Source organism: Notothenia rossii (genome assembly GCF_949606895.1).
Source record: "Notothenia rossii genome assembly, chromosome: 2".
Taxonomy (NCBI): domain Eukaryota; kingdom Metazoa; phylum Chordata; class Actinopteri; order Perciformes; family Nototheniidae; genus Notothenia; species Notothenia rossii.
This window is the reverse complement of record NC_136904.1, coordinates 22,070,922-22,085,249: the sequence shown is the minus strand read 5'-3', so window position 1 is coordinate 22,085,249 and position 14,328 is coordinate 22,070,922. Positions and strand designations below refer to the sequence as shown.

The following is a 14,328-nucleotide window of genomic DNA, read 5'->3' as shown; positions in this document are numbered from 1 at the left end:
TGGAGTTCAGACCTCTCCTCAATGAGGAGCCAGTCAGGAGAGGACAGGGGTGATTCTGTAAATGTAGGTCGATGCTGCTCTCTTTCATATATTTTTTACTTTTCCTGATACGCCTCTTCCATCATTAGTCTCATTTCCGCACTCCCCCACTAGACGTGAAGCTCAGGTGATTTGCCTTGGCTTAACTGAAATGACAGCTTTTAAGCTCTGCTAATAGGAATCCACTGAGGAAGCATCAAGAGCTTAGGTTATCCCAGGCTGCACGGGAACATGCTTCCTCATCTGAGGGTTGTCTGGCCTCACTGCTGCAAAACCCACACAATGTGCCCATCAGGGGACAGTATGTGTTGAATAATAACATCTATTTTGCTCTAACTTTTTTTTACTTGTGAACATTAAAACAGCAATAACCATTTGTGCCACCTTCCCACAAGTTGGTAAATGAACTCTTTTGTTAATTTATTAGTGGTTGTTAATATGTTTTTTTTTACAACTCCTCTTTAAAAAAAATATGAAATGCCTTTATTGAAGTTATCTGAGAAAACTTCTGGTAACGGCAATTATTTAAAAAAAAGAATACTATCTAACCAAGTCCAAAATCAACAATATACAGTAATTTATGATACATAGGCCATATACAATTAAAACATGACATTTTTCCTAAATGAGTCTTATGAAATTGCTTTGTTTGTTTCTAGAAATTTGGTAGAGGAACACGCCACTTTGACGGTTTCAACAAATCACAAGGGTTAAGAAAAAGTAGTTGTAATGTCAAACTCTCCATATGCTCACATTAGCATATAACACTGCTGTTTATCTTTATACAGTGCAAATAAATGCCCACTCTTCCTCCATTAATAATCCTGCTGGCAAAGAGGTAGTGCCCATTCAGTAAAATGACTGTGGTCATTATAGTCGTAAATCCAACAACGGTTCCTCAGGCCTGCTTCAGTGCTGTTGCAGCTCTCTTTCACCAGCAGGTGGAGCTCTGCTCTTGAAACACAGCAGGTTGCTGATCCCTCCAATGCTTCTCTCTGCATCCGTTTTGAAAGATGTATGCCGTGGACTGGTGGTTCTTATCCACGTTGTCCCTGACAGTGACAGACATGAAACCAAATTTAAGTGATAAACAGACACTGCAGAACATCAAGTCTCACCGCCTCCACATGCATTGGTTTGCAGTTATGAACTGACCTAATTTTGAACGGAAAGGAATAACCTTTTTAAACATGCACTGTCAAATATATTATGCATAGCTGTCCTCTTAGTCACTCTCATGCGAGAAAGTAGGAGAGTTGTTTCCCTCCATCCCCTGCAGAAAACATGTGGTAAAGAATCCTCCACACTTTATGAACTGTCAGTAGCTTTCAAAGTTGAATATAATTATAGCGGATGTTTTTCTCTCTTTAACAGCCTGGGAACAAACTGGGTAATTTAGTGTCTTGTAATTCTCTTAACACTAACCATAATAGTTTTGTTTTGACTTGTTCTAGGTGTTAATCTTTTGGTAACACCAAAATAGCAACAGACATTTATTCACAAATGTACACATGCTAGAAGTAGACCAAAGAAAGCAGGACAGAGATGGGTGGGGTGATTGGACAGTTTTGATAGATAGATGAGGAAGGGGAGAGGGGACGTTCTTGAAGAATTCCTCTGTATTGCGACAGCTGGCTACTGCAGATAACCACAAAACCACTGGAGCACTTGAGGTCTGGGTGCTGCATGGCTAGAGTTCCACTCCAACATGACCTTATATCCTGCCTGGGTTTAGAGCAGGGGCTCGGTCAGAGTACCACATCCTGACGATTATCCCAAGTGACAGAATCAAGAACTCTGTCAGGCTGACTAAATTGAGTTCATAAGTCCCTCTTCACATATAGATGTGTGTGCGTGTATCTGTCTGTTCAGCTCCCCCCCCTCTCCCCCACCCATCTCGAATTATGCATGATTGCTCCGCACAGATACATTTTCAATCTAGCTCCCTGGAAAAGAGCGATTTCATTTATTGTGCTCAGAGATTTTCCCTGATGTTGCTACAGTAACTGCCAGCGAGACCACTGTGCAGAAGAGACAGTAAACTCTGAGTTGGCTGGTTGCAGGAGGTGCGTGTATGTGTGTTTATCCGTTCCCATTCATTTTTCAGTGTATCCACTCCCCTTTGCTTCCCTCCCCTCCACCACTACGAGTTGGACGCCTGCCTCCAGCATCTGGAGCAGATTGTGACCCTGCAGCATGCCAGGTAGCAGGACATTAACAGCCAAGGCCTTATTGTCCACTGATGAGCTGTCAGAGCACACACCCTCACTCTCGTGTGTGATACCGGCCCGCCTCCGTCTACCGGCAGGCGAACACACTCTGTCCCGGCGGAGCACTCTTCCTCTTTACCTCAGATATAAATCAGAGGCTGCTGAAAAACTGGGAACAAAGAGTTGGAAAAAATGTGAAGTTGATGCTCATAAAGAGGGAGGAAAGGTAGCACGTCTTTGATGAGAAAAACCCTCTGCGTGAGCGGGGTCTATTTGTTTTGCTATAAAAGACTGTTAAGGAATTTGAGGTGCTGACAAAAACTTGATTTAATCACAAGGACACAGCAATATTGTTCTGAGAACAAAAGCAGTTTCCCACAGTTATAGCTGGAATAGTTCTGCACTACATACCAGTAAACAATAGTCTAATAGAGCAATTTTAGTAATGGACGTCGGCAATAAGGCTCCTGATATTTCCTTCCTTGATTTTTTTTTTTGTGTTTGGAGTCCGTAGTGCATTCCCCGAAGTATTTTCCTCTGTTATTGAGACAATCACAATGTCGGGCTGAATGCAGAATAAAGTGCCTAATGTGGAATTCAACAGTTTCCTGCATGTCAACACAAGAATAAGAGTCGTGTGCCATCTTATCAAGAGCTCCTTATTCAACATTATGGCTGCATGTGGACCGTATCCATGTTGGGTTCTGCTCCAGAAGAGACTTAATTTCTCTTTTGCCGGAGTGTGGCGGGAAACAAAGACCCTCATATCTTTGTATCATTGTCTCGGTTTATCTCACCGCCGCAGGCTTTTGACAATGCGTGTGGTAGCTTCTGTTCCTTTTGATTTTCCACTCATTTGTTAACTAAACATGTTTCCCATTTACTGCCACAAAGTGAAAAATGTGGTAGTCATTAAGTATTCATTACCTGTGCAATTTGTTTCTTCTTTATGCACTTTTAGCCTGGAGTATTCTCTGAATGCGTAGGTAGCTCGCATTTCGAATATTGACTTTTTTTTAAGACAACTCTTATGCTGTTCAGTGTTTATTACTGAATAAAGTTAGGAAATGTGCCTGTTATCGTCCGTATATTGTTTAAACATTATAATATCCCTATATAAAAAAAACATTATTGCCTTTGGATGTCTTTTCTTTCTTTATCGGGGAGTTTGTACCCACAGAAGACTCAGCACCTCTTTATAAGTGGTAAGCACCTTTTAGCTCCTGACCTAAACTGCAGCTAGGTGTGAATATGCTCTCATTAATCTCCCCTCCCACAGTAAAAAGGTCTAACTCTCGAGGCTCCTGGAGAATAAATCTAAATAGCTCTTTTATGTCTCTGACATAAACACAAATGTCTCCGACAGCCATTGCACACACAGTGGGATGCCCTGAGACCAGACTTTGCTCTCTTATCATTGTCCCTCTAATGTTGTCCTGCAGTTTCTATGGAAACCGAGTCGGCCTTATTAAAAAAAAAATGAAAAAAGTTTCACCTTCTCTGAGTCTGCCCTTTACCTGACAGCCAAGATAAACGAGCAGGGTCCTGGGAGGAAGGCAACACAAACATGTATCTCTGCTCAGTGGCCCGTGCTCATTGGCTCTCTGCTGGAAGCCCTTATTTACCTTAATGCTGGGAGGGTGGAGTGGGGGGAGGCTGGGGGAGCAGGAGTAGTCAGCGGAACGTGTGTGTGTGTGCGTGCAAGGAGGGGGCGAAGATTGTGATTACTCACAATACCTCCCATCAACAACCTTGAACCATGTTGCAATAAAAAGAAGAAAACAACTCTTTCTAGCCCCCATAATGCACACGGGCCAGATGATGTCATATGTCACCTTCAGCTAATGAAGGTGATGATGACATGCATGAGCGCCGCATACGTTCACCATCTGCTAGGTTCCAGCAGGCTGGAGCTGCTCCCCACAATGCTGCAGAGAGGAGAGGAGGCAGCGAAGGTGTCCCTCGACGCGTGTGAAAAACAGCGCCTGCATCCCGATGCCTCGCCGCCAGTTCAATCATACCTGCACACCACAAGAGGCTAAATTGACCAGTCTCTGAGGCCACTTACTCTATCTGACCCTAGCAATCAGGGCAAGCCTCATGATATGACAGCGGTCACCAGAAAAAAACAACACTGATATAAACAACATCACCTGTTAGTAACACAACCAATTGTAATAAGATAACCATAAATGATGTTTCCTTGGATTTGTATAACATTAGCTTTTTCCTGCTTCCCTTTGGTTTAATTATAATTAAGGACAATCTTTAAATGTCAGGATGAAAGACATTAATAACCCAAATAAGATACAAATATTACATTTAAGATAAATACAGTAAAGGGAAACAAGACCACATGCTATAAATAGTAGATTTGTGTACCATAGTTTTCAATCTTGTCTTGTATTCATGTGTTTTGATTCATCTCCTCATGGGAACTAGGTGGTTGCAGTAACAGCAGACCTTACATTTAAAAGATTCATGATGTGGAATATTTTAAAAAACATGTCAGTTTCGACTAAGAAAACCTATCCTTCAAACGAGCAGACCACAGTGAAGCTGGATGTAAAAATAGGGCTGCAATCGATGATTATCTAAAATTGTCTAGTTAAAAATAAAATGATTCAACATTATAAAGAAAATGTTTGACACATTTTAGTGTCCAGAAGGTCAACCTACTGATTAAATCCACCAAATATGAGCCAAATAATTGATTCAGCAGGTTTAGTGTTCAATGTCTGCTTTCATATGGTTTTCAGAACGTTTTTTTATTTTACACCCTGTCAATGTGTTTATTTTAATTTGGCATGTACACATCAGTCACACATACTATAAGTTTGGAAACAATTAGTCAAATAGTTAAAAGTTTGAGTGAAGGAAAATGTATTAGCGACAACAATATTGTTTCCAGCTTTGAAAGGCTGAGTGTCTTTGCTTTTTTTAAATTGCTCTCTGATATTAAATGTGATTTACTGGCTTTTCTTCTCACTGTTTGCACATATTTTGCAGACCAAACAATGAGAAGATTTGTGAGTAGATGTATTGAAAGTAATGGTTAGCTACAAAATGTGACTGATAATGCATTTGCAGATTTTACATGTGCTTAAAATAGATGATCTTATAGAGGCATTCATTTGTTGAACAAAGCTAGAGACAGGAATTTATATGGAATAAAATGGGCTGGCTGTTTTACTGTAGTTTGATTCTTTTTCTAAATAACATTTCAATTTATTTTTTACTTGCATACATACAAAAATATCTATGGTACATTTCAGCCATATTCTCCTGTTACATTGCCCATTAAACAGCAATGCTAAAAACAATATTTTACTAACTCCTCCAGATGATCTTTGTTCCTCATGCTTTCAGTCATTTTGTTCATTGTTTGTGTTCATACTTGAAAAATAATAGTTTTTCAGATTGATTACATTTGTTGTCGCTGCAGGTTATGGATTTTAGATTGACAGGTGCTTGACTCCAGCTTCTGAGCAGAGTGGGTAAAGGCGAGTTTGGGTGACTGGAGATGATCGTTAGATAACATCAGATGACCTTTGAGAGCAGCTGAAGGTATCAGTCTCCACGGGGAAACTCTCCTCTTGTCTTGTCTATACACTTTTTTTTCTTCCTCTCTCCCTCTTTTCCATCTCCTTCTCCCTTTCCCTTTCCCTCTCTGTGTCTGGTGAGTGGAGTTTCTGCGAGTTGGCAGCCTGTATCTGATCCTGAAGTAATTTACTGGTAGCGATAAGGAAGTGGTGTGCACAGTCTTTTGCTATAGTCCTTTCTGACAGGGCAATCTGAAGCCTATGGAGACTGAGTTGGAGGAAAATTGATGGAAGGAAACACGCAAGGTTATTATTATACAAATTCAACAAACTCAGATTGAGTGGAAAAACAATCACAGGTGACTGCTGGTTTAATTTTAAGCGATGGGCTTATTCGATTGACTTTGGGAGTAGAAATAATCGCATAGCAATAACAGAAGAGGAAAGGAAAGAATGGAGTAGTATGTAAATAAATGACCCTCGTGTAGCACAAAAGGATGTTTATTTGCACCATTTTATGTCTCGAAATAAGCCTGAATAATTTCTTTTTTTTTGTCGACTATTTTGGGTTTCTGAGAAAGCCAAAGAGACGTTGACTTGTTTGGCTTTGACTACACAAGCTAGTATGAACTGATATTTACGTCTTTGTGTGTATTTTTGTTGTGTCAAGTCCAGTTTTGCCCAGAGGATCTGTTTTTCTCTCGTAGCCAGGCAGAGCAGGGTCATTGCCTCAGGCGTGTCTTGGAGAAATGCTTCTCTGCTGTGGGCAAGAAGAAATATAAAAAGAGACCCTAAATCAAGACACAGAGCCCCATGAATCATGTCAGCAGCAGAGCTGAAGAAGAGGGATGAGACCATCTGTAGCGGCATATGAATGGCTAACTGACTCACAGTGCTGTTGACACAAGCTGAACAAGTGTGAAGAGGTTGTGAAGATTAGCGCCGCTACTCGTGGCATAGCCTGGAAACCTGCTTCATTCAAAAAGGAGAAAACCCAAATATGCTGCATGCTCCATTCGTCACTCTGACGTTTTACAGAATTGAATGAGGGTATATTTTTAAAGTGCTTTAAAATCAAATAAACTATCATTACAACATATCTCTGACACCTAAATCAAAGCTGAATGGTGTGCTAGCTTCATCCGAAAGTTTCTCCTCTTTTTTTTCCGTCTAAAAAGCCTTTTTGAGCCTTTTATTTATTTATTTATTCAATTGAATACATTGCAGGATGGGCTTCTGAGCTACGTATATATGTTCTCCTGGAATATGTGTGTGTGTGTTGTGGCAATTTGTCTTTCATGCCCATGTTGTCTGATACGTCCCCTCTGACTTGTTTCTCCTTTGGTTATTTGTCATTGTGCATGCGTGATTATTGATTCCCTTCTGGGGATTCAAAACGTTATCTAAAATATTCGAATATATCCTTATCTGAATTGAGGGTCAAAAGATTGAGACTATTCGATGTTGTACAGATTGTGAAGAAAGAGAAAGGTACACTTTCACAAAAATGTACTTGATGGTGAAACATTCTTGTTATTTATGCCTGAATAGGAGGTTATCGAGGGAAGTAAAACTGTTAGTTAGACAAGCAGATGAGGCATGTTGAAGTAAACAACACCATGAAACAGATTGATTAATTACACTACTTAATCATGAAACTTTGATGTCCACACTTTGTTTGTTGGCAATGAGCAGCATAACAGTGTCGGCTGGGTGTGTCCCTCCTGTAAAGTTAACATAAGACAAGGGGAAATGCTAATTCAATTCAAGCTCATGGTCAGGCTTGTAAAATGGAATTTAATTTTCGCTCTGAAGCAAATGATTTTGCCCTCTAAAGTAAAATAACAGTCAAGGCATTGTTTTGACATTTAAATGACTTGACACTGCACTGTCGTAAAAGACCTTGTGGCACGGATAAATTAGTCTCCATGAGAAGGGACTGAATCCTAATGACTGAGCCCAGGGGTGAGATCATGTTGTTAAAGCACAGTTACAGGACAGATGATCATCACAAAACTTCACGGCCGACCCTGGGGCTTGTTATTTAAAAGAATACACTAGATATATTAACCCGTCAAACCCCTGGCACACAATGAGGTGGTATATATGGACGTGTAGGTGGGCTCAACCTCATGACAGCAGCTATTGTTAAGTGCTTCATGTGATGTTACTTTGCTGGAGGATAATGCACAATCTTCCTCCTATAAATTATGATGATCTCCACTGAGTGTGCAGACTAGACTTGTTTGCACAAGGCTGACAGGGGGAAGATAAATTACTTTACCCCTTAAAGTCTATCGACAACAAGGAAGCATATCATAGTTTGTGCTAATAAGGATCAGCCCACTTTGTGCTCTTTAATCAATAAATATGCCATCTTAATTTCTAAAATGGTGCAAACACATCATCACACAAGCTGTTTGTTGAACGTGTTGTTATTCTGATACTAAATTAGCTACAAAAGCCAGACATCAACATATTTTTTTTAATGCAACTGTACTTGTTGTTTACTGTGCATCATTTCCCACCCCTCTCAAATGAATACATGCTTTGTTTAAAACTTTTTCTTCCGCACCACAGCTGAGAGCACAGCATCCTAAAGCTGGTGTTTGTTGGATATTTCCTTAATTACAAAAGCAATTTAAACAGCGAGCCATACCTGAAGGGAAAAACATATTGACTGATTCAGCATCACACAGAGAGACATTAAAAGATATGTTTAATTGTGATGGACCTTGGGGGAGAGCACTCGTCGTCTATTTAGAGCCTCAGACTTGGCGGTAAGGGGGGGCAGTTTTGCAGTTGTATTATTCTGGTAGACCGTATAGCGACAAGTGAGGGGAGATACTGTGGAAACATAAACACAGATAAGCCCATCAGAGGATGAAGGGAGAGACACTACAGTTGGTGATCAGTCAACTATAAAATTGACTCAGACTGAGCAGTTTTACTGTCTCTCAAGAAAGATTGGTGATATGACAGCGAAGGAAAATGTTAAATAATCCTCCTATATTTTATCTCTTTCTCTCTCGACTCCACTCTTCACTTTGTGTTTACTGTGGCTGGATAAGAAACATCATCTCAGTTTATTTATTAACAGGTGCAACGAAACTCATTTACCTGTAAGTGTTGAGCCACCTATGTACCTCCACTGCTGCATAGAAAAAGTAGAATGTATGGAGAAAAACAGTTTGATCAAAGTATAAAACAAGTGACTGTTTGAACATTAAGCTTATGTGAACAGTGTGAGCTTTAATCTGAATGTAAGCTATTAACGGAAACTGCACATTTTAATAATGTGTTTACAACAAGCAGTAACATCTGGGTCTGAAAGGTGGGGCCACTGTGGAAGTGCCTTAAACATGCTTAAACATCTCTTAATCCAGCAGGGGGCGACTCCACCTGTTGCATAAAGTGGTTTGATTGGATAGAAGTCTATGAGAAAATGACCCAATTCTTACTTTATTATAACCAAACTGATGACATTTTCCTGATGTGTTAATGGTCGCAAGCTCTAGTTTCAAGTCTTCTTTAATATAGCTTGATTAAAGTTAATTTATTTGTATTCATTCGAATTTTGAGCAATGGCAAAATAGACTCTAAACTAGGGTGTAGCTTTGGCCGTTGCTACGTGTAATTGACGGGTTGCTTCCACAGCATTGTCCAGTTTGGGGTATCTCTGTGTTTCTGTCTTACAGCTTTAATCTTTCGGAGTTTTTCTACTTCATGAAAGTTAATGGTAACATTCTCTTATCCACTTTGTCTAGTTGTTGGTTGTGCTTTGCCCGTCCATTTGTTGTCACTTGTTTCAAATATGCAAGATGGACACGGCCAAAAACAAAGATGGTGATAGCCAAAATGCCAAACTCTAGGCTTCTAAACTGTCCATAAAACTAATGGGTGACGTCACAGCTTTAGTTTGAAACCGTTACTCAAATAAACAACATGATGAACACACAAAAAAACATTGGTTTGTTTTGTTTATCGCTGTATTGAACAATCTGTCGTTCATTTAAAGTGTTTACAATTCTTTAAGCCTATAGTTTACAGTTGGCTTAGAGATTATACAGAACAGAAATTGCATCTAGATTCAGCTTGGATAGATTTTCTGCCTCCTGTTTTGTCTGTTTAACATCGGCATCACCAGACCTCCTGGGCAGCGTTTCTTCTCGCCCTATTTAACAGTTTCTTTTAATTCTGGCATGTTTGTTTTAATTTCTGCAAAGCACTAGTAAGTCGAGAATACATTTCATACAGTTTTTTCAGTGTTCACTCTAAGATAAAGTGTCGAAGTGAAAAACTAAACGAACAATATTAAAATATACTAAGCAAAATGTGACTGTGAGCTCAGTCTTACTGCAGTAACAGTGGGGTAGGACTACAGTTGAAGCATAATTGCTCAGTGGTAGCTACATTAACGTGATATCAGTTTATAATGTTCAGTTTTGTTCAAATGTTTTACGAAACAGCTGCTCTTTAATGAATGCTGTGTAAATATTATCTTTAAAACTGTAACTTCATTAAGGTGCAGATTAAATATTAGAAACATATAACCGTTTTTATATTGTATTTTGTTTAGAATTCATTCAGCTGATGAATCATACCCACACTTTAGTCTGCATCTCCCCACTTGGACGCCCTCCAATGCTTAGTGTCATTCTTTTAAATGAGGTGACACACAGACTGCTTCATTTGAAGAAGCCCTGAATAAAACTCGCCCGGTGTTTTTGCAGCTGTCACTCACCTTGAAGCTTTCGAGGGCCTGCCGGAGGTTTATGAGCTTCTTCACCATTAGCAGCCGTTTTCTTTTTTCTTTTGGCCCATTCAGCCGCTGTTGTGCCGAGTGAATGAAAGAATGAGGCTGAGAGAGCAAATATAAATTAGGGTTTTACAGGGGTGATTAGACTGTTGGTATTTTGGTCCCTTTTGCCAATGTGTTGTTTACTGATGCGGGTCCACAGTGCTCTCTCAGAGGTGCAGTGACAACACAATGGATCTCAGGAACAGCTGATGTGGCTACTTGCTTCTGCCAGCTGTGGTAAAATAATCAGAGATGTGAAGATAAAAAGGCTTGAAACATAATACAATTTGCAGCTTTTAAATAATCCTGCTGGTGTCAGTTTTGGAGCTTGAATTAGTGTTTCACACACAGCATGTTGAGCTATGTCTAATCAATACATCATGCATTATTATTACTTCTATATATGTTCAATTTATGCAAATAATGGTTTTCATCATGCCAGTTACCTATTTGACTTTGATAGGTTCCAATGAGTTCAGGTTTATTGCATGTTTTCTTTGACTACAAGATTCCCAGGACACATAAACACGTGATTAATCTTAGACTTTGATTATTGGCCACTTTCATTGCCTTGTGTTATATTCTTTCTTGAGAGTTGCTCAAACATTACATTACAGACTACAATCCTTATGACTACAAGGATTTCACATGCTCAGTTGAATAAAAAGATAAATCATGGCTTCCGGTTACCTAATGCCAAGAGCAGACGCTTGATTTCCCAGCTCCGTCAGACCCGTGATTAAAATAGCCAAAACCCAAGAGATATCCGACAAATGTACACTAGACTGAATGATAGAATCCCCAACTCAATGAACCAGGGCAAGAGAGAAACCAAGAAGAACACTAAAACAGGAAAACAGGAGGAAATGAAAGCTAGCCAAAAGCAGCTAATGCTAATGGACAGCATGCGTAGCATGAGCAGCGAACCAACAGGTGGTGAATCAGAGATGCTAGCGGAGTTGAGAAAACTCAGACAAGAAAACAGTGAGTCCTTTAAGGACACTAAGCTGTCACTTAACAGACTGGAATCGTCCATGACTGAGATAAAACAGCAAATAGTGCAACTGGATGAAAGAATAACAACGGCAGAGAATAGAGTGAGCGCCACGGAAGACGGAAGCATACGTCAAGAAAGGGCTGTGGGGTACTTACTCAGGAGAGAGGCTAGTTTAGCAGCAAAATGCGATGACATGGAAAACCGACTTCGGCGCAATAATATCAGGATGTACGGAATAAGAGAGGGAACTGAGAAGGACGACATGATGTCGTTCATAACCGCTCTCTTACACACGAAGCTAAAGGTACCGGGAGATACCGAAATTAAACTCGAAAGAGCGCACAAAGCCCTTGCTCCTAAGCCAAAAGAGACATCAGCACCGCCGAGATCCATCATTGTGCGATTCCTGGATTTCAGTGTCAAACAAATAATACTGCAACAGGCATGGAAACAACGAGACATTGAATTTGAGGGCCAGAGGGTGTACTTTGATCAGGATTACTCCCCGGACTTGCAAGGAAAAAGGAAGAGAGTACGAGAGGTGATTAAGCAACTGAAGGAGAAGAATATCAAGGCTCAGTCACCATACCCTGCACAGCTGAAGCTTTTCCTGGCGACGGGAGTGAGGGTGTTCCCAACACTGGTAGAGGCACAATCGACTCTGAAAGAGCTTGGAGTCGACGCAAGAGTGGAGGAATGAGACATACTGGAGAGAGACTTGACGCAGGACAAGTGGTCGACCCAGGAGAATCGGAGGAGGAACCAGATGCATTTGAACCCCACAGACGTGAGAGCTATCATCCGCAGAGACAACGGAATGAATGACTGTAATTTCAATTTACAGTTGGCAAAACACTGAAGTGGGGTTTGAAACAAAGAACAAGACACAATGCAGGTTTAATAGTTCATTTAAATTACTGGTCATAATATGAATACATTGAATTTCATTAGTTATAATGTAAAAGGAATCAACCACCCCATAAAGAGGAAGACAATTATCAGTCAATTGAAGAGATTGAATTGCTCAGTAGCACTACTGCAGGAGACCCATTTGAGTGCAGGGGAACACAAAAAGCTGAGAAGGGAATGGGTGGGTTAAGTTTTCAGTGCCTCATGTGGAGGAGAAAAAAAAAGAGGAGTAGCTATTTTGTGTCATAAGTCATTATGTTTTGTTCCAGAGAAAGTACATGAAGACAAAAAGGGACGCCATGTTTTGGTGGTGGGGACAATTGGGAATGTAAATATAACTATTTTGAATTGATATGCTCCAAATGAAGAAGATCAGGGCTTCTTTAAAGAAATTGCAACACTTCTAGCAGAAAACGCAAAGGGAATAATCATAGTCGGGGGGGATTTTAATTGTGTTGTGAACCAAAGAATACGAAAAGCTAAGGCATTATGTAACATGAGAGAGGAACTTGGGCTCACAGATATATGGTGCTTACAACATCCTAGAGACAGGGACTTTACATTTTTTTCAAAAGTGCACAAGAGTTACTCCCGAATTGACCTGTTCTGTGTCTCCAAACAGGATGCCCAAAAAGTCACAGATTGTCACATTGAACCCACTACCATCTCAGATCATGGACCAGTGGTAATGTCAATCAAGTTAGAAGAGGAGAAGTATTATAGATACTGGAGGTTGAATGTTTCATTATTAAATAACCCAGAGGTGGTACAAAGTATAAGAGAAGAATTTAATAATTATCTGGAACATAATGATAATGGAGAAGTTTCGGTATCAACAGTATGGGAGGCAGCTAAAGCAGTTCTTAGGGGAAAAAGAATTGCCCTCTCCTCGAGATTGAAAAAATAATGTGAAAAGAAACAATTATATTTTGAAACTTGCATACGAGAGTTGGAGGGAGAACACATAAGGACACAAAAAAAATCCACCCTGAAAGCTCTTGACCGGTGCAGGCGAGATTTGAGTGACTTATTGACATATAAAGCCGAAGTTGCTTTACGATTTGCTAATCAGAGATATTATGAATCAGGAAACAGAGCGAGTCGGCTATTAGCATTTCAGTTACGTAAAACACAAGCAACCAGGATAGTTCCGAAGATTATGAGTCCCTCCAAGAAAAAAATGGTGACTCACCCTAAAGAAGTAGCGGAAGCCTTTTCTATTTATTATAAAGCACTCTGACTCACCAGTGGTAGAGGATAAAGCAGGAAAAATCAGAACTTTCCTTGGTGGATTGAATTTACCTAAATTAAGTGAACAAAAGTCAAAAACGATGGTGGAACCAATCACAAAGGAGGAAATTGAAGAAGTTATAAAGAAGTTGAAAAACAATAAATCACCAGGGATAGACGGGTACCCGGGGGAGTTTTACAAATGTTTTAAGAAGGAGATCACACCACTTTTGCAAAGAGTATTTAATTATGCTCTTAAGGAGAACCAACCTCCCAAAACATGGTCTGAAGCAATAATATCTGTGATTCCCAAGGAGGGGAAAGACCCTACAAATTGTGCGTCGTTCAGACCTATAAGTTTACTCTGCAGTGACGAAAAAAAATGTTAAGTACAATAATAGCTCAAAGAATCCAGAAATATATCACTAAATTAATTAATCCAGATCAGACAGGATTCATACCTGAAAGACAGGGAAATAATAACATTAGACGAACCCAGATATAATGTCAATGGCACGGAAAAGTAAGCTGTCTTCAATGCTTCTCAGCTTAGATGCTGAGAAAGCATTTGATAGGATAGACTGGCTATATTTGGAATGT

At 40.0% G+C, this 14,328-nt stretch overlaps 1 protein-coding gene and 1 long non-coding RNA gene across 2 annotated transcripts in view; one reads left to right on the top strand and one right to left on the bottom strand.

Annotated features, from left to right (window-relative positions):
• The window catches only part of gpc5a (glypican 5a), a 130,092-nt gene that overhangs the window by 37,313 nt on the left and 78,451 nt on the right, over positions 1–14,328 (top strand). The window lies entirely within an intron of this gene.
• LOC307028877 lies at positions 7,921–13,308 on the bottom strand. The gene is made up of 3 exons (XR_013805131.1): positions 11,745–13,308; positions 10,536–10,824; positions 7,921–8,638 (listed from the first exon to the last, which is right to left on the bottom strand). It is a non-coding gene; the product is annotated as an uncharacterized lncRNA (long non-coding RNA).